Source organism: Aotus nancymaae, unplaced genomic scaffold, assembly GCF_030222135.1.
Source record: "Aotus nancymaae isolate 86718 unplaced genomic scaffold, 86718_ANA_hifiasm-v0.15.2.pri h1tg000029l, whole genome shotgun sequence".
In the NCBI taxonomy this organism is placed as follows: domain Eukaryota; kingdom Metazoa; phylum Chordata; class Mammalia; order Primates; family Aotidae; genus Aotus; species Aotus nancymaae.
In genome coordinates this window covers 11,964,731-11,984,507 of record NW_026988442.1, presented here as the reverse complement: position 1 = coordinate 11,984,507, position 19,777 = coordinate 11,964,731, and the positions used below count along the sequence as shown (strand labels likewise).

Sequence of the window (19,777 nt, the reverse complement as noted above, 5' to 3'; positions counted from 1 at the left end):
TAGTAGAGGCAGGGTTTCACCGTGTTGCCCAGGCTGGTCTTGAACTCCTGACCTCGTGATCCACCGACCTCAGCCTCCCAAAGTGCTGGAATTATAGGCATGAGCCACCATGCCTGGCCTACACAATACACTTTTGAAGGCGCAACCTGGAAGGACTGTAACTCATGACAGCAGTTACCCCTAGGGAGGGAGAGAAACAGGACTGAGAGCCATACGAGGTGGGGAGACTTCAATTTTTTCTGTTACTTTTAGTAAATTAATTTTATTTTGGAGACAGAGTCTCCCTCTGTTGCCAGGCTGGAGTGCAGTGGCGGGATCTCGGCTCCCTGCAACCTCCAACTCCCTAGTTCAAGTGATAGCGATTCTCCTGCCTCAGCCTCCCGAGTAGTTGGGATTATAAGGCACATGCCACCACGCCCCCCTAATTTTGGTTTTTTTTTTTTTTTTTTTTTGAGACGGAGTTTCGCTCTTGATACCCAGGCTGGAGCGCAATGGCGCGATCTCGGCTCACCGCAATCTCCGCCTCCTGGGTTCAGGCAATTCTCCTGCCTCAGCCTCCTGAGTAGCTGGGATTACAGGCATGAGCCACCATGCCCAGCTAATTTTTTGTATTAGTAGAGACGGAGTTTCACCATGTTGACCAGGATGGTCTCGATCTCCTGACCACGTGATCTGCCTGCCTCAGCCTCCCAAAGTGCTGGGATTACAGGCATGAGCCACCATGCCCAGCCAGTAAATTAATTTTTTAAAATCTGAAGCAAACACAACACAATGCTATTATTTGTTAATTCTGGATAGTGGATTCCTGGGATAGTTAATATATTATTATCTTCACTTTTCTGTATTTTAACCTGTCAAAATACCCTTTTTGACAGGACTATAAAGAGAAAACCATGGATAAGGCAACTGATATGTATGGAGGCCTTTCTCTGTGCCAGGCATAGGCTACACCGGTGGTTCTCAAAGTGCGGTCCCTGGATCATCAGCAGCAGCAGCATCACTGGGGGAAGCAGGTTCTCTGTGTCCTGCACAGAGCTACTGAATCAGAAGCTCTAGGATTTGGCCCAGCAATCTGTGTTTTCACAAGCAGTCGGGGTGATGCTGATGTAGGCTAAAGTCTGAAAACGCGGGGCCATGTGTCTAGCTGGGCAATGTTAACGTACATTAAGCATGTGTACCGTCAGACAGCACTCTCAGTGCTTTCCTTCAGTACCTTTTATTTTTTTAAATAATCTCTCTCTGTTGCCCAGGGTGGAGGGCAATGGTGCAATCTTGGCTCACTGCAACCTCCACCTCCCAGGTTCAAGTGATTCTCATGCCTCAGCTTCCCGAGTAGTTGGGATTACAGGCGCCCGCCACCATGCCTGGCTAATTTTTGTACTTTTAGTAGAGGCGGAATTTCACCATGTTGGTCAGGCTGGTCTCAAACTCCTGACCTGAAGAGCTCCATCTGCCTCAGACTCCCAAAAGGCTGGGATTGCAGACATGGGTCACCCGGCCCAGGGTCTTCAGTACCCAATTAATCATCTAAACAACCCTGTGAAGGAGGTGCTATTACTCTCTCCATCCTGCAGTTGTGAAAACGGAGGCAAAGAAAGGCCAAATCCTCTACCCCAGGCCCGACAGGCAGTTTGCGCCTAGAATCCTCCTCCCCTAACCACTAGCCTAACTGTCTCTCACACGCCCCACCTCTCGCATACTCCAGTTTTTTGCAGCCTTGCAAGAAAGACTTCATAGCCCCGTTTTACAGCTGAGGAAACGAATTCGGAGGGGGAGAATGACTCGTCCAACAAGGAGGAAAGTCACAGCGCACGCATGCAGTGGTCTTTGGCCAGGAGGTTTGGGGGTTTGACCTGGACCTGCTGTGGGAGGAGGGGCAGAGAGCCAACCAGCTGCAGCCGGCCTGGGTGTGGCTCGCACGTCACACCTCCGCCCAGCTGCCCCCTTCCCCAAGCTGGCTGCCAACCCTGCGTGACCCGGCCCCCACCGGGAACCGTAAGGGCCTTCCCCTCCCAGGCCCTGTGAAACCCCATCCCTTCCTTCTTGTTTTTTTAATTAAAAAAAAAAATATATATATATATATATATATATTTTTTTTTTTCCCCACAGAAGGGGAACCTGGACGACCCAAAGAAGTGGTGGATAAAGTCACTGCACCGGCCCGAGCGTCCCCTCCCCCGGGCATCCAGCAGTCCCCAGCCGTGCCGCCCCTCACCTGTGCACCCTCCACTCGCTGTCGACCCTTCACGCCACAGGCTACCCGCGGCTCCCCCGACGCTCCCGTCTCCCCTTGCTGCCCCCAGCCGCACCCACATCCAGCCCTGCTCGGGACCCTAGGCTCCCTCTGCCGCCTGGGACCCCTCGAGGGCCGGGTGTCCCCGGTCCCCTGTGCACGGCACTCACCTGGGCGCCCGCTCCCCGTCTCGCGGGCAGCCCGGATCCTCGCAGCTCGAGCGCCCCCCCAGCTCGGCAGCCCCCGGGGTTCCTGGGTGTCAGTTCCCGGAAACAGACTTTCTAGAACTAGAGGTGCAGGCGGCGCTCCGAGGGGCTTTGGTGCCGCGGGCTTTTCTCGTCCTGCACCGTCTGGGTCCCCTCCCACTCGCCTCTAAGCCTCTGATGTGCTCCCGGGCTGGGACCGGGGACGCAGTGGTGCCCGCAGGCCATCTGGGCGCCTTGGCCGCGCCCTGAGCTATGCTAACCCCGCCCCGAGTGTCCTAACGCCGCCCCGAAGACTCAGATGCCAACCCGGGATCTTAACCCTCTACTCGAGGGTCATAACCTCCGCCTCCTGAAAGCAGGATCCCAAACCTGCCACCAAAGAAAAATAAAATAAAATAAACACCAACCATCGGAGGCTTCTAACGCGTCCACCAAGGATGCTAACCCCCCACCCCGCTCCACTCTCCCTAATACCTCCCCCAAGGCACGTAATCTCACTGCCCAGCGCCCTACCCCGGTCTCCAACGGATCCCAAATCCCGCCCCCAGGGATTCGAATCCTCCTGTCTAAAAACCCCAACACCTGCTCGCATGCTCCCAAGATCTTAACCCCGCTCGCCAAAGATTTTTAACTTGCCTCCAAAGATTCTAATCCGCCCAACGGAAGGATTCGAACCCTCTCTTCAATGGATTCTAACCGTGCCTTAAAGATTTAGAACACTAACCCCAGGGCTCCTGCTCCTGCGTGATCCCAACCTCCCTCCTCTTGAGAGTTTAAATCCCCAGAGGTCTATCCTGCCGGTCCAAAGATTCCAACCCTGCCATCCAGATCCTACCAAAGGATTCCTGCCACAGTCTTCCAACCCCACCCTGGAAAGGTCTTACCCTACCCCGGAAATAATCATCATCCTTTTCTCCCACCACTCCAACCTCCCTTCTGGCCCGACCCTCCCCAGAGCCGCTGCCCGAGCCTTCCAGGCCCGTCTGTGGTCAGCGGTTTCCCTTCCGCAGGCCTACTCCATTCAGACTCCATGCAAAGTTCCTTTCTTGAAGGAACCACCCTGGCCATGCAAAGTTCCTCGACCTAAGGAACTACCTTGGCTTCTGGGCAGCTCAGAGGACTCCCAAACTGGGGGAGGTAGTCGGGGGAAGTGAGGAGTCTGGCTGGAGGGTGACTGGGGCCCTAATTGGATGAAATTGTGCCCAGTTCCAAGCAATGGCAGAACACACCCTCTCCTGGAAAAGACAGGGGCTATCACCCTAAATTCTGTGTAATGCGCCTCCAAAACGTACAGAAATCCTACTGCATCTCTCTATTCCAGCTGCTACCAGCTGATCGGGGCCACCGTCATTTCTTCATTGTTCATTCATTCATTCATTCATTCATAATTCATTCGGCAATATTGTGCTGGGGGCTGGGGAATGCAGGGCTTCTTAAACTTGGCACTATTGACATTTGGGCCACGGGGTCTGTCCTGTGAATGATAGGATGTTTAACAGCATTCCTGGGCTCTACCCACTAGTTACCCATAGCATCCTCCTCCCTAGTTATGACAACAAAATGTCTCCAGACATTTGTAAAATGTCCCCTGGTGGGGAAGGGGGTAAGAACCATGAATGAGAAAGACAACCACCCGACTCTTATGTTTTTGGTATACATGCCTGTATGGGTCTTTTTTCCTCCTCTTTAGCCTACAGTGCTCAATTTAAGGGGGTCTCCCATCCAAGTACTAACCAGGCCTGATCCTGCTTAGCTTCTAAGATCAGACAGGATGAGATGTGTTCAGTGTGGTATGGCATAGATAACTTTAAAAAAGTAGAGATGGGGTCTTACTATATTGCCCAGGTTAGTCTTGAACTCCTGGGCTCAAGTGAACCTACCACCTTGGCCTCCCAAAGTGCTGGGATTACAGGTGTGAGCCATTGCACCCAGCCCGTATGTGCTTTCTATAAAAACAGATAATGTTTTGAATGTATGTTTAATGTTATTCATTTTTGTACATTCCCTCCTGCCACCCCATCACTGTTGTTAATATCCAACCATGTTGCCAAAGGTAGCAGCCAAACGTGTAGTCACTGTTTACATCCTTCACATTTTCTTTACCCATTCTCCTAGTCATGGACACCTAGATCGCACACAATTTCCCACTACTGTAAATAGCGCCACAGTGGACATCCTGAAACACGTCCCCGATGGTCCTACATTAGAATTTTGTAAGGACTTGCTTTGCCAAGAACGACAGATGCTTCCAGAATAGCCACTGTCCCACTGTCTCCCCCATCATTTCCCCTTATCTTTACCAACCCTTGGTATTATCCACTGGTCTTAATTTGAGTTCGCCAGAAGCAGCCCCTGGACATGGATTCAAGTGAAATAGTTTATTTAGGAGATGCAGAAGACACTCTTAGGGGAGGAGGTGGATGAGACAGGAAAGGGAGAAAAGCGAGTTAAAATGAGAATCATGAAGCCAGTTACCATTGTGGGTAACTGGAGTGCAATTCTGCAGGGGACCTCTGGAGATATACCCACTTCAGAGTTACTCCACCTGCAGGAGAGGGAGCTGGGGCACTTACACACCAACTCCTGTCGGACACCGGATGAGGGGTACTTCAGGGGTACTGATCCTCCAGCATTTTGGCCTCCACCATTCATGCTTCAGCCAGCAGAGGGTCTCCAGGAAGAGAAGCGCAGCTCTTAGTAAAGGCCCAGGGGGCATTAGAGGGTCACATTAGCATCAGCTACATCTCCTTCCGAAAGTTTGCCATTCTGATAGTAAAGAACTGCAGAGAGCTGGAACACGCTCCTGTTCCTGGGTGGTTTCCCAAATGTTTTGCCCTTACATTAATGCTGCAATTAAAATCCTCGTGCGTGTTCCCAAAGCTTCTGTCAACTTGATTGTGGCATCAGGTCATGAATAAAATCTACCATCATAAATATTCAGGTTGATGAGTTTTGGCAAATATATATACTGGTGTAACCACAACCCCAAAAAGTTCCCTTAAGTCCTATTGCAGTCAACTCCTCCCACACTTAGTAGCCTTAGGTAACTACCGACTGGCTTTCGGCCATCATACGTTAGCTTTGTCTTTTCTAGAATTTCTCATAAATGCAGTCATGCAGTATGTTTCTTTTGTGTTTGTCTTCTTTTGCTCACACATTGTTTCTGAGATTTTCCATGTTGCTCCATGTTCTAGGAGTTTGTTCATTTTTACTGCTGAGTAGTACTCCATAGTATATGAACCACGATTTGTTTATCCATTTATTTGTTGAGAGACATTTGGGTTGTTTTCAATTTGAAGCTATATTCACTTACAAGTTTTTGTGTAAGCATTTTTTTTTTTAGATAAAGTTTCACTCTTGTTGTCCAGGCTGGAGTACAATGGCGCGATCTTGGCTCACCGCAATCTCTGCCTCTGGGGTTCAAGCGATTTTTCTGCCTCAGCCTCCTGAGCAGCTTGGACCACAGCCATGCGCCACCACATTTGGCTAATTTTGCATTTTTAGTAGAGATGAGGTTTCTCCATGCTGATTAGGCTGGTCTCGAACTCCCTACCTCAGGTGATCCACCCACCTCAGTCTCCCAAAATGCTGGGATTACAGGCATGAGCCACTGTCCCCGGCCTGTGTTAGACATATTTTTATTTCTCTTGGGTAAATACTTAGGATTGGAATTGCTGAGTTATATAATAAGTGTATGTCTAACTTTGTAATAAATTGCTAAATTTTTTTTTTTTTTTTTTTTTTGAGACAAGGTCTTGCTCTGTCACCCAGGCTGGAGTGCAATGGCACAATCTTGGCTCATTTTAACTTCTGCTTCCTGAGCTTAAGTGATCCTTCCACCTCAGCCTCCTGAGTATCTGGGATTACAGGTACACCACCATGCCCAGATACTTTTGTTTGTTTTTTATAGAGATACAGTCTTACCACGTTGCACAGGCTGGTCTTGAACTCCTGGGCTCAAGTTATTTGTCTACCTCAGCCTCCCGAAGTGCTGGGATTACAGGTGTGAGCCATTGCGCCTGGCCTAAATTGGTTTTTAAAGTGATGACACCATTTTGCATTCCCACCGGTAAGTTATGATTTCCAGTTGCTCCACGTACTTGCCAACATTTGGCATTGTCATTCTTTTCAATTAAAAAAAGTTCCCATCTAACTCATATTTGCATCAAATAACATTTATACAGTTACAAATTGTGTTCTAAAATACCCCCTTCCCAGTCTTTGCGGGAGGCAAACATTTCGTCTACTCAATTATTCACTGGTTTGTAGTCATGGAGACTATAGCTGACCATAAAAGTGGTGCTAAGGGCTGGGCACAGTGGCTCATGCCTGTAACCCCAGCAGTTTGGGAGGCCGAGGTGGGCAGATCACCTGAGGTCGGGAGTTCGAGACCAAACTGGCCAACATGGTGAAACCTCGTCTCTACTAAAATTGCAAAAATTAGCCGGGCATGGTAGCAGGTGTCTGTAATCCCAGGTACTCCGGAGGCTGAGGCAGGAAAACTGCTTGAACCTGTGAGGTGGAGGCTGCAATCAGCCAAGATTGTACCACTGCAATCTTGGCCCACTCCAGCCTGGGCAACAAAGCAAAACGCCTTCTTAAAAAAAAAAAAAGGTGCTAAATGCTCTGTCGTTGGAGTCAGACTAGAGTTCAAACCCTGGTACTGCCGTTACCAACTGGGTAATGTTGTACAAAGAGGCGACTTGACTGTCAGCCCTTGGAGTCTCAGTTTCCTCATCTGTCAAGTGGGAATAATACTACTACTTACCTCAGTGGGTCATTTTGAGAATAAAATATCAGTGCTTAGATATGCTGTATATAGATTGTTAATTTAATTAGTACAGTCTAATCATTAAGATTTCAAACTGCTGTTTAAGCACTGATTCAAGCATAATTTAGAAATCACCTTTGTTCCACTCTGCCTTGTTCCAAAGATAAAAGAAGGAGCATATGACTTTAAAAACGAGATATTGCCCTGTGGGTAGTGGACCCTTTTGAACATGGAATAAAAGGAACTCTGGAATGAGGGTGGACTTTGCTGGTGACTGAAGTCTGGAGAACCCAGTGTGTCCTGGGGCAGGAGGCCAATTCTGGATCAGGAGTAACTGGATCCAGATTCTAGGGCTCCTTCCACCTCTAGATGTGTAGCCTTGAGCAAGCCATTCGATGTCTCTGATTCACTCAGTCAACAAACATACTAATAGGCACATACTGGGTGATGAGTCTTGAGTTGAGTGTTAGGGAACACAACAGAAAATGAGGCAGCTGAAATCCCCGGTCTCATGGAGTTTTCCACTTACTGGAGGGCATTGAACAGGTGGTTGCACCAATAAGGGTAGGTTAGAATTGGAACAAGCACTATCAGGGGGTGGGGCTCTGTACAGGGAGTTAACAGGGGAAGGTAGGGAAGGCTCCCAAGAACAGGAAACATCTTTTTTTTTTTTTGAGACAGAGTCTCGCTCTGTCACCCAGGCTGGAAAGCAGTGGCGTGATCTCGGCTCACTGCAACGTCCACCTCCCAGGTTCAAATGATTCTCCTGCCTCAGCCTCCCAAGTAGCTGAGATTACAGGCACGTGCCACCATGCCTGGCTAATTTTTGTATTTTTGGTAGAGACGGGGTTTCACTGTGTTGGCCAGGCTGGTCTTGAACTCCTGACTTTAGGGGATCCACCTTCCTCAGCCTCCCAAAGTGCTGGGATTATAGGCATGAGCCACTGTGCTCAGCCAATAAATTCTTATTGTCTTAAGCCTTTAAACTTTGGGGTAGTTTGTTATACAATGTTGATAACTAATACAATATGCAAAGGCCTCAAGGAAAGTAGGTGCTTTGTGTGTCTGAAGAACCCCATTGTGTCTAGCAGAGGAGGGAGGTCCCAGGTGAGGTCCTTAAAATTGGCCAGGCCACTCGGGACCTTGTAGGCCTCTGTGAGGAGCATAGGTTTTATTCTAACATCCATGGGAAGCCATTGGATGGTTATAAACAGGGGAGTGGCATGATCATTCATTCACTCAACAAATACTTATGGAGCACCTACTATGTGCCATTTGCTATTTTTGATGCTGAGGATACAGTGATAAACAAAATTAATTCCTTCCTGCCTGCTTAGATTTTACATTCTGAAGGGGAAGATGGATAATAAACAGATACTGAAAATTCATTCCATGTTTCGGAGTGATATGGGTTATAAGAAAACTAGGGAGGGCAAGTCTGGCACGGTGGCTCATGCCTGTAATCCCAACACTTTGGGAGGCCGAGGTAGGCAGATCATGTGAGGTCGAGAGTTTGAGATCAGCCTGACCAACATGGAGAAACCCCGTCTCTACTAAAAATACAAAATGATCTGGGTTTGGTGGCGCATGCCTGTAATCCCAGCTACTCGAGAGGCTGAGGCAGGAGAATCACTTGAAACTGGGAGGTGAAGTTTGCAGTGAGCTGAGATTGCACCATTGCATTCCAGCCTGGGCAACAAGAGCAAAACTCCATATAAAAAGATAAAACAAACAAAAACACAATTGTATCTCTGTACACTAGTAATAAACAATCTGAACATGAAATTAAGAAAATAATTTCATTTATAATATCACCAAAAGAATAAAATAATTAGGAATAAATTTAACAAAAGGAGTACAATATACTTTGAAAGCAAGAAAACATTCTTGAAAGAAACTTAAGACCTAAATAAAATCATCCTGTGGGTTGGGAAAGACATCTCATGTTCATGGACTGGAAAACTTAATATTGTTAAGATGGTAGTACTCCCCAAATTGATCAACACAATCCCTGTCAAAACCCCAGTTGCCTTTTTTTTTTTTTGGCAGAAATAAACAAGTTGGTCCTAAAATTCATATGGAATGCAAGGAACCTAGAACAGCCAAAATAATCTTGAAAAGAACAACAAAATTGGAGAACTCACATTTCCTGATTTCCAAAACTTACTACAAAGCTACAATAATCAGGACAGTGTGGTATTGGCATAAGAATAGAAATAGAGGTCAACGGGACAGAATTCAGACTTCAGAAATGAACCCTCACATTTATGGCCAATTGATTTTCAACAAGAGTGCCAAAACAACTCAATAGTGGAAAAAATAGTATTTTCAACAAATGGTGCTGGACCAACTCAATATTCGTGTGCAAAAGAATGAAGTTGGATCCCAAAATGAATCATAGATCTAAGTGTATGAACGAAAACTATAAACTTTTTTTTTTTTTTTGAGATGGGGTTTCACTTTGTCACCCAGATTGGAGTGCAGTGGCACAATCTTGGCCACTACAACTTCCACCTCCCAGGCTCAAGTGATCCTCCCACCTCAGCCTCCTGAGCAGTTGGAATCACAGGCACACACCACCACACCGGTGAATTTTTTGTATTTTTGGTAGAGATGGGGTCTTGCCATGTTGCCCAGGCTGTAAAACTCTTAGAAAAAAACATAGAAGTAAATCTTCATGACCTTGGGCTAGGCAAATTCTTAGATGTGACAGAAGTGACAAAAGAAAAAATAGATAAATTGAACTTCATTGAAATTAAGAACTTATGCTGCAAATGATACTACCATGAAAGTGAAAAGAAAACCCACAGAATGAGAGGAAATATTCACAAATCACAGATCTGGAAAGGGACTGGGGTCCTGAATATATATAAAAAAATGTAATTTAAAAGTGGAGATCCGAATAGATATTTATCCAAAGAAGCTATACGAATGGCCAATAAGCACAAGAAAAGGTGCTTAATATCATTAGTTATGAGAAAAATGCAAATCAACCCCACAATGAGATTCCACTTCACATCCATGAGAATGGCTGTAATTTAAAAAGATAAATAATAACAACTGTTAGTGAGAAAATGGAGAGATTCCACCTAATACAATGATGGTGGAAATGTAAAAGGAGCAGCTGCTTTGGGAAACAGCCTGGCAGTTCCTCAAAAAGTTAAACATAGAATCACCATATGACCCAGCAATCCCATGCCCAGGTATATATCCAAGAAAACTGAAAACATGTCTACACAAAGATCTGCACATAAAATCTTCATAGCAGCATTATTCATAACAGCCAAAAGGTGGAAACAACTTCAATGTCCATCAATGGACAAATGTGGCATATCCAAACAATGAAATATTTGGCAATAAGGAGGTATGAAGTACAGATACAGGCTATGATATGGTGGACCTTGAAAACCTTATGCTAAATGAAAGAAGCTGATCACAAAATACCACGTTATAAAATCCAATTTATATGAAACGTCCAGAACAGGCAAATCTATAGAAATAGAAAGGAGGGGCCGGGCGCGGTGGCTCATACCTGTAATCCCAGCACTTTGGGATGCCAAGGTGGACGGATCACGAGGTCAGGAGTTCGAGACCAGCCTGGCCAATATGGTGAAACCCCGTAATTGTTTAGTAGCAATTTTTAGTAGCAATTTTTTCTACTGAAAATACAAAAATTAGCTGGGCATAGTGATGCTAGCCTGTAGTCCTAGCTACTCAGGAGGCTGAAGCAGAAGAATCACTTGAACCCAGGAGGCAGAGGTTGCAGTGAGCTGGGATGATGCCACTGTACTCTAGCCTGGGCGACAGAGCAAGACTCTATCTCAAAAAAAAAGAAAGAAGAAAGAAAGGCCGGGCGCAGTGGCTCACGCCTGTAATCCCAGCACTTTGGGAGGCCGAGGCGGGTGGATCACGAGGTCAAGAGTTTGAGACCATCCTGGTCAACATGGTGAAACCCCGTTTCTACTAAAAATACAAAAAATTAGCTGGGCATGGTGGCGCATGCCTGTAATCCCAGCTACTCAGGAGGCTGAGGCAGGAGAATTGCCTGAACCCAGGAGGCGGAGGTTGCGGTGAGCCGAGATCGCGTCATTGCACTCCAGCCTGGGTAACAAGAGCGAAACTCCAACTCAAAAAAAAAAAAAAAGAAAGAAAGAGAAAGAAAGAAAAGAGATTGGGCACGGTGACACATGCCTGTAGTCTCAGCCACTCTGGAGGCTGAGATGGAGGATCACTTGAGCCCAGGAGTTCAAGACCAACCTGGCATCATGCTGAGACCCTCCCTCCCCATCTCTACTTAAAAAAAAAAGAAAAAGAAAAAGCAAGGAGATTACTGGTTGCATTGGGCTGGGGGTTGAGGAGAAATAAGAGGTGACTGTTAACAGGTATGGCATGTTTTTGGTGGGTGGGTAATGAAAATGTTCGAAAATTGATGGTGGTGATGGTTGCACAACACTTTGAATATACTAAAAACCATTGCATTGTAAAACTTCAACAGGTGAATTATATAGTATGTAAATTCATAATTCAATAAAAACGATTTTTACAAAAGAAGGAGGAAGCCCCTTATGTATTTGCAGGGAACAATGCAAAAATATAGCTGTAAATAGGGGGAAAAAATGGAGGCATCTAACAGCTTCTATTGTATTTCACTATTTGCGCAGAACAACAGAACAAACATGCTAGCATATGCCTGGACCAAGTCCAGAAGGGCACACATAGCAAACAGCCCCAGCGGTTTCTTCCAGGGAAGGGAACTGGATAGTATCTTTTGTACTCCTGAATGTTGAACTACTTGAATATATTAGCTATTCAAAACAAAATAAAGTCAATTGAAAATACCATCAGAGACTTCGTGGATGAGATAGAATTGATGCTGGCTGGATTTTTAGGGGACGAAGAGTCAAGAAAGGTGTTCTGGGTGTGCACTTCACTGTGGGGCCAGGGGCGGAAGAGTGTGGGAGCAAAGGCATAGAGGCTGGACTGACCGCCTCTCACTAGCTGTGAATTTGAGCAGGTCCTCTCTGCCCGTTTCCTCCCCTGCATAGTAGGATAAGAGTACCTCCTGCACCAGGTGGTTGCCCTCACTTCCATTATCCCATTTTCCGTCTTATAAGTAGGGATGACTATAAACTGGTTGCTCAGAGAGGTAAAGATACTTGCCTGAGGTCACACAGCCAATAAGCGCTGGAGTTGGGATTTGAAGAACCCAGGTGGATGTGCCTCCAGTGTGCCTCTGACAGCTGTGTTTGTAACCATTACAGAAAATGCAGTAATTGCGCCCAGGAAGTTGAGGAGTATATAGAGAGATGCAGAGTGCAGGAAGGGACCCAGGGCTCCGTCCTGGAAGGAGGTCAGGAGCTAGAACACAATGTAAGCTTTGCTTTGTAGGGGGTCAGAGGTTGAGTCCTTCAAAAACGTATTTTCCTATATGCAGAGGGCATTTGCATTTCATATCTCAAATTCTTTGGGACCACTGTTGATTGTTCTATATTCAAAACATGTTGAGGGATGGGAGAGAGAGCGACAATCATTATTTCCCCTTTTATTTGCAAAGTAGCCAGCGTTTATTTCATAGCTACACCCTCCCAGGCAGGAGCTCACTGCTCCCCGACCTTTTCCAAAAGGGGGCAAATGAAAATCAGAGAAACTCCCCACAGCCCCTAGGAGGCCCCTGACCCTCAGAAAGCTCCTCCATCCTCCAATCTTCTTTAACTCCCACTCAGCCTTATTTTTCTCCAGAGAATTTGTCACCACCAGGCACTACGGTACATATTTGTATGTTCACCTGCTGTTGATTCTCCGTCTCCTCCACTATGTTGCAAGTTTCATGCAGATACTATTCACATGCCCATTTTACAGAGGGAAAGTGAAGCTCAGAGTTTACGAACAGTCAGTGAGTGACAGTGCCAATGCCGGCATCCAAACCCTTCATTCTTTGATTAATTCCATTAATACGTATTAAGGGCCTACGATGTTCGTTTCTGCTGAGATCTGGGAGCACAAAAATAGACAAGAGGGCTTTGGCCCTTAAGCAACTTTCGATCTAATTATGGAGACAACCATTTAACCAATAACTTAGATACAGAGTTGAAAATGCTGCTAGAGAGGGAGAGAGATACACCCACGATATTGTGGGACCAAGTAAAAAGGACACTGAGTGCAGCCTGTGCTGCAGAAAGGACGTCTTGAAAAAGGTGAAATGGGCCAGGTGTGGCTCATCCCTGTAATCCCAGCACTTTGGGAGGCTGAAGTGGGCAGATCACCTGAGGTCAAGAGTTCAAGACCAGCCTGGCCAACATGGAGAAATCCCATCTCTACTAAAAATACAAAAATTAGCCAGGCGTGATGGTGGGCACCTGTAGTCCCAGCTACTCAGGAGGCTGAGGCAGGAGAATTGCTTGAACCCGGGAGGCAGAGGTTGCAATAAGCTGAGATTGCGCCACTGCACTCCAGCCTGGGCAACGGAGTGAGACCCTGTCTTAAAAAAAAAAAGAGAGAGAAAAAGTGATATGAGTTAAGGTTTAAAGGGTGTCAGTGGAAGATCAGGGCAAAGGGTGTTCGAGACAGAAGGGACAACCTGACAAAGACTTGAGCGGAAAGCAGCCTGGCCTGTTTGAGGAAATGCAAACACTTCCATGTTGTCGGCGCCTGAAGCCCCAGGCAGAGACTAGAGACTGCCTTTGGAAGAGGAGGCTGGAGGAGGCAGCAGCAGCTGGTAGGCGCTGGGGCTAACTCATGTGGGACTCGGGCAAGGCTGCGTAGGGCTGGCCTATGGGTGCCTTCCAAGCTTTCCTACCCCAAGTACCATCCTAGAGGCAGCCGACCTCCTGCTCAGGGGCAGGGTGAGACTGGGTAGGGACAGGGGGTGGTGCTGGGGACTCCATGAAATTGTTTATCTGCCCCCAGCTGCATGGCCACCCCCAGCTGACGGGTCCCCCCAGGGGGGTTGGGGGACTGTTCAGTTTCACAACACTCCTCTCCTCTTCCCCCAGTGTCTCTGGAGGCTAAGAAAAGAGGAAGCACTTTGTGGACTTCCTCCTGGGTCTGGGTGCACCCAAGCCCAGGCTGGTCTTCTCCCAGGGTCGGGGCTTGACCTGCCTACTGCATTCTGCCGGGGGGGAAAAAAACAAAAGGACCTGGGTGTGGCTCTGCCCCTCATTCAGTGATGGCCATGCTCAACAGGGTGTGCCCAGGCCTGGGATTAGGAGAGTGGGTTGGAGGCTCAGCTTTCTAACTTTCTGTGTGTGCCTGCCGAAGCTTCTCTCTTCTCTGAGCCTGTATCTCAAAGAGGAAGGCACATCCTTACTCAGGAATTTGAAACTGGGGTGATGTGCATGAATTCACATGGAGAGATCCCCAAGACATTCTTTCAGAATCACAGAGAGAGTACGTTCCTTTTTAAAATAACATGGTTTTGTGTTTTCCTATACATGTATGTAAATGCATAGAGAAAAGTCTGGAAGCTAAACAGCCAACAAGAAACAGAGGTTGTCACTGAAGAGGAAAGGAACGTTGATGTTGCCGGTGGTGGGGGGGGTCTTTTTCTATGTTTTTGTTTGTTTGTTTTAGTTTAGTTTTTTTTTTTCAGAAGGAGTCTCGCTCTATTGCCCAGGCTGGAGTGCAATGGCGTGATCTTGGCTCACTGCAACTTCTGCCTCCTGGGTTCAAGTAATTCTCCTGCCTCAGCCTCCCGAGCAGCTGGGATCACAGGCACGTGCCACCATGCCTGGCTAATTTTTGTATTTTTTAGTAGAGACGGGGTTTCACCATGTTGGCCAGGCTGGTCTCGGACTCCTGACCTCATGATCCACCCGCCTCAGCCTCCCAAAGTGCTGGGATTCCAGGTGTGAGCCCCTGTGCCTGACTGGTCTTTTTTTTTTTCACTTTAATTTCTGGGACACGTGCAGAACGTGCAGGTTTGTTACGTAGGTATACATGCCCCATGGTGGTTTGCTGCACCTGTCAACCGTTGTCTAGGTTTAAGCCCCACGTGCATTAGGTATTAGTCCTAATGCTCTCCCTCCCCTTGCCCCCTGCCCCACAACAGGTCCCAGTGTGTGATGTTCCCCTCCCTGTTTTTTTCTTTTTTAACTAGAATGCATTTGTTTTTATTTATGGAATTAAAATAATGATAATAAATGAGGGAATTGGTGTATATGGTTATCAAGGTTTCCTTCTTCTGGACATTTATTATGAAAATGTCCAAATATACAGTAAATTCCAAGGACTTTTACAACAAAATACATACTCTTACCACCTACATTCTACTATTCACGTTTTGTTGCTTTAACCATGTTTGTCCCTCTATCTGTCCATCAATTCATCTTTTTAAAATGCATTTTAAAGAATTACTTCAGCACACATATTACTGACAAGTTCAATTTCAATATTTGTTTACAGTAGTTTTCTTTTAATGTAAATTTACAGGCAAAGGGCAAAAGATTAAGTGTTCTTTTGCTAAGTTTTTACAAATGCATATATATCTGTGTAACTTAAACCCCATTAAGAGATACATTTTTATCACTCTAGAAAGTTCCCTCTTGATCCACTATATAATATACACACACTTTTTTTTTTTTTTTTTTGATGACCAGGTCTATTCTATGTTGCCTGGCCTTGAATTCCTGGTTTCAGGTGATCCTCCCACCTCAGCCTCCCAAGTAGCTGGGACCATAGGCCTCTATGGTATATTTTAATTGCTGACATGCTATGGGTCAACACTCAGCAGAGAGCTCAATAATGTTGGTTGAAGGAAGGACTGAGTCTAGGAATGAATGTGCAGGTGGCTTCTCACCTAAGGACAGGACCACGTCTTTTTCTTTTGCAATCCCCACGGAATTGGTACACATCAAATGCTTAGTAAAGACTTGTTGATTGTGACTGGGTAGAGTGGCTCTCACCTGTAATACCAGTACTTTGGGAGTCTGAGGTGGAAGGATTGCGTCAGCCCAGGAGTTTGAGGCGAGTCTACGCAACAAAGTGAGATCCCATCTGTACCAAAAAAAAAAATAAATAAATAAAATAAAATAAATAAATAAATAAATAAATAAATATATATATATATATATATATATCCAGGCATGGTGGTGCATGCCTATTGTTCCAGCTACATGGGAGGCCGAAGCAGGAGGATAGCTTGAGCCCAGGAGGTCAAGGTAACAGTGGGCTGTGTTCACCCCACTGCACTCCGGCCTGGATGACAGCATGAGGTGGTCTCAAAACAAAACAAAACAACAACAACAAAATAAACCTTTGTAGATTGCATTAGTTATACACCGCCATGTAAGAGATGACCCAAAAGTTAGCAACTTAAAATTGTATTAACATACAGAAGGAGTGGGATTGAGATTTTAAAAATTATAACTATTAACAAAATAGAAACAGGGTCTTAGTATGTTGTCCAGGCTGGTCTCGAACTCCTGTCCTCAGGCAATTCTCCCACCTTAGCCTCCCAAATTGCTGGGATTGCAAGTGTGAGCCACTGCACCTGGCCAACATTTAGTATCTCACAGTTTCTGCAGGTCAGAAATGTGGAAGTAGCTTAGCTTAGTGGTTTTGGCTTGGGATGAGGCTGAAGTCAACATGTCAGCCTGGTGAGACGTCATCGGAAGGCTGGACTGGGGCTTGGAAACTATCTGTTTCCAACATAGTTCACTCACATGGCTGTTGGCAGGAGGCTCTCAGCTTGGTGCTGTGCTGAGCTCCAGGGTGTGTAGGAATGACTCAGAACCAGCCTCCCCTTCCAAGATCTCTCTCTCTCTCTTTCTCTCTCTCTCTCTCTCTGTGTGTGTGTGTGTGTGTGTGTGTGTGTGTGTGTTAGGAGCTGGGGTGGGACTGGAGAGGTCAGACAGATATAGAAACAGATGGTGTCTATAGAGCTCAGTAAATACCACAATACTGGAATAGTGGTTTTTGAAAAAATTGCTTTGCTGTAATTCATATTCATGACATAACGTTTAAGACACATCATGTAGAGAAAGTCTCCTTCCCTCCTTATTCTGCAGCCACACCCCTCCAGCTCAGAGGCACAACCATAACTTGTTCTGTGTACCTTCCAGAACTATTCTACACTATAAGACATTTCCCATCTTCTTAAACAAAAAAACAGCACTATTCAAAATGCATTATTCTGTATTTTGCCTTTTTTCACCCCACTTACTCTATCTGTGAAATAATTCTGTATCAGTACACAGGGCAACCTTGTTCTTATTTATGGCTGCATGGTATTTTATTGTCTGCAAGAGCCACAGTTCATTTAACCAGAGCCCTATCACTGAACATTTGGTTTATTTCCAAACTCTTGTTATTAGAGACAAAGCAGCAGTGATTTTCCTTGCACTTTCGTTTCCACTCACGTGGGTATAAATGTCGGAGAAATTCTTGCCAGTGGAATTGTTGCATCAAAGGGCTTATGCATCTAAAATCCTGGTAGATATTGCTCAGTGGGGTTTATACCAACTCGCTCTCCCACCGGGAATGTGTGAGAGTGCCTGTTTCCTCACACCTACACCCACATTGTGAGTGATCACACTTTCCACATTTTGCCAATCCCTTAATTGAGAAATGGTTGCTCCGTGTCATGTTAGTCTGCATTTGTGTTATTATAAGTGAGGTTGAACATCCTGTCATACCTTTTAGAGTCGTTTGTATTTTATGTGAACTGTCTGTATAAATAATTGGCATATTTTTCTATTAGGCTGCTGGTCTGATTTACTTGGAGGTCTTTACACATCAAATGCACTACCCCTTTGTCCCCACAATAGGCTTCAAAAATATTTTTTTGAGAACAGGCTGCTTTTAGATACAAATGAGAAGTTTCTGCAGATCGCATCATTTTCTGCACATTGCTGCAGGGCTGCGCAGTGGCTGAGGCATCAGGAATACTGTGCAGGGCTCTTAAAGGTGAGGTTGGAAGCCAGATGGGGAGCCCTGGGAGTGGGAGGACAAGGAGGTGGATGTCAGCTCTTGCGATGGATGGAAGGGGCTGCCACAAGAGACAGTGGACTCTCCAGTGCAGGCAGTGGGCAGACAGGGAGGCCTGGCTTTAAGATCCCTCTGCCTCCCACCCTGAAATACCCGAGGATAAACAAGTCAAGTGGGAGGACCCAACAAGAGGGCCATCAATTTCTGGCCATGTAGGCCTGATTGGGTGGTTACTGCATCTGGAAGCTCCTAGTAACTAATTCATTCATTCCTTCCTTCCTTCCTTCCTTCCTTCCTTCCTTCCTTCCTTCCTTCCTTTCCTTTGTTCCTTCCTTTCCTTTCCTTCCTTCCTTCTTTCTTGAGACGGAGTCTCACTCTGTCGCCCAGGCTAGAGTACAATGGCACGATCTTGGCTCACTGCAACCTCCGTCTCCCAGCTTCAAGTGATTCTCCTGCCTCAGCCTTCCGAGTAGCTGGGATTACAGGCACACGCCACCACACTCGGCTAATTTTTGTATTTTTAGTAGAGATGGGGTTTTCACTATGTTGGTCAGGCTGGTCTTGAACTCCTGACCTCGTGATCTGCCCACCTCGGCCTCCCAAAGTGCTAGGATTACAGGCGTGGGAGAGTGGCTTGAGCTGAGGAGTTGGAGGCTGCAGTGAGCTATGATTGTGCCACTGCACTCCAGCCCAGGTGACTCAGACAACAACAAACATTAGATCACCTCCCATTGCCTGCGCCTCCTAGCCTGCCCTTCAAGGGCTTCTAATCCACCCACTTCTCTGGTTTCCTCTCCTGCCACTCCTGCCCACCCACCTTCTCTCCCACCTCACACTCTCCACGTTCCTCCAGCAATCGTAACGGTTACTTTTTGAGCGCTTTGTACGTGTACTTTTACGTGAAATATCTTGTTTAAGACTCATAACAATCTATGGGGTCTACGAGGGTGAGGCTATTATCAACCCCACTTGACGGATGAGGAAACCAAGACCCAGGGACATTTTAGGGGCTTTCCCAAGGTCATCCAACAAGCAGACGGCAGAGTTCAGATTCAAAACCCTCTGACTCTCTGTCCAGGGAGCCTAAGTGCTTCGCCATTGCTAACCGGTTACCAGTCCTGGAGCGCGCCATGCTCCTTCAAGCTAGCCTGCCTTTGCTCATGCTGGGTCCCCATCTGGAGGACTCTCCTTTCTATTGTCCACTCGCCAAAAACCTTGTCCTTCAAGCTCTCACTCATGGTTCACCTCCCCTGTGAAGCCGTTTCCAGCTTCCCCAGAAAGAGCTGGAGTCTCACTTGTTGACTTTACAATTGAGAACTTTGTGCTCTGATTATCTGGGGACCTGTCTTCCCCATCAGTGTGCCCCTCAGTAGGCAGACTGTGCCGTATCTCTCTCTAGTGTCTTGTGCAATGCCTGGCACAGGGTGAGTGCCCTCTAAATGCTTGGCAGCTGAATGACAATGGCCCCAGGACTCCTTCTCCCTGGCACAGAGTTGGGAAGGACTTCTGGTAGTTGCTGGTGGAAGTCAGGAGGGGGTAGGAAGTTTCAGGGCCCCACCCTGAGAGAGGCATCCATCTAGGGGCAGCTGGAGACAATTTTACCACTTGCCTTTGGGCCGAGACCGTCCCCAGGGGATCCAGCTG

At 46.6% G+C, this 19,777-nt stretch overlaps 1 protein-coding gene across 3 annotated transcripts in view; it reads right to left on the bottom strand.

Annotated features, from left to right (window-relative positions):
- HCK (HCK proto-oncogene, Src family tyrosine kinase) overlaps window positions 1-2,667 on the bottom strand; it is a 48,539-nt gene extending 45,872 nt beyond the window's left edge. For 2 of the 3 annotated variants that reach the window (XM_021665770.2, XM_021665769.2), the window contains exon 1: window positions 2,404-2,667. The gene's annotated coding sequence lies outside the window, so the exon portion shown is untranslated. The remainder of the gene's footprint in view (window positions 1-2,403) is intronic. The other variant, XM_021665768.2, reaches the window with a different exon arrangement.
- Window positions 2,668-19,777: the final 17,110 nt, after the last annotated feature.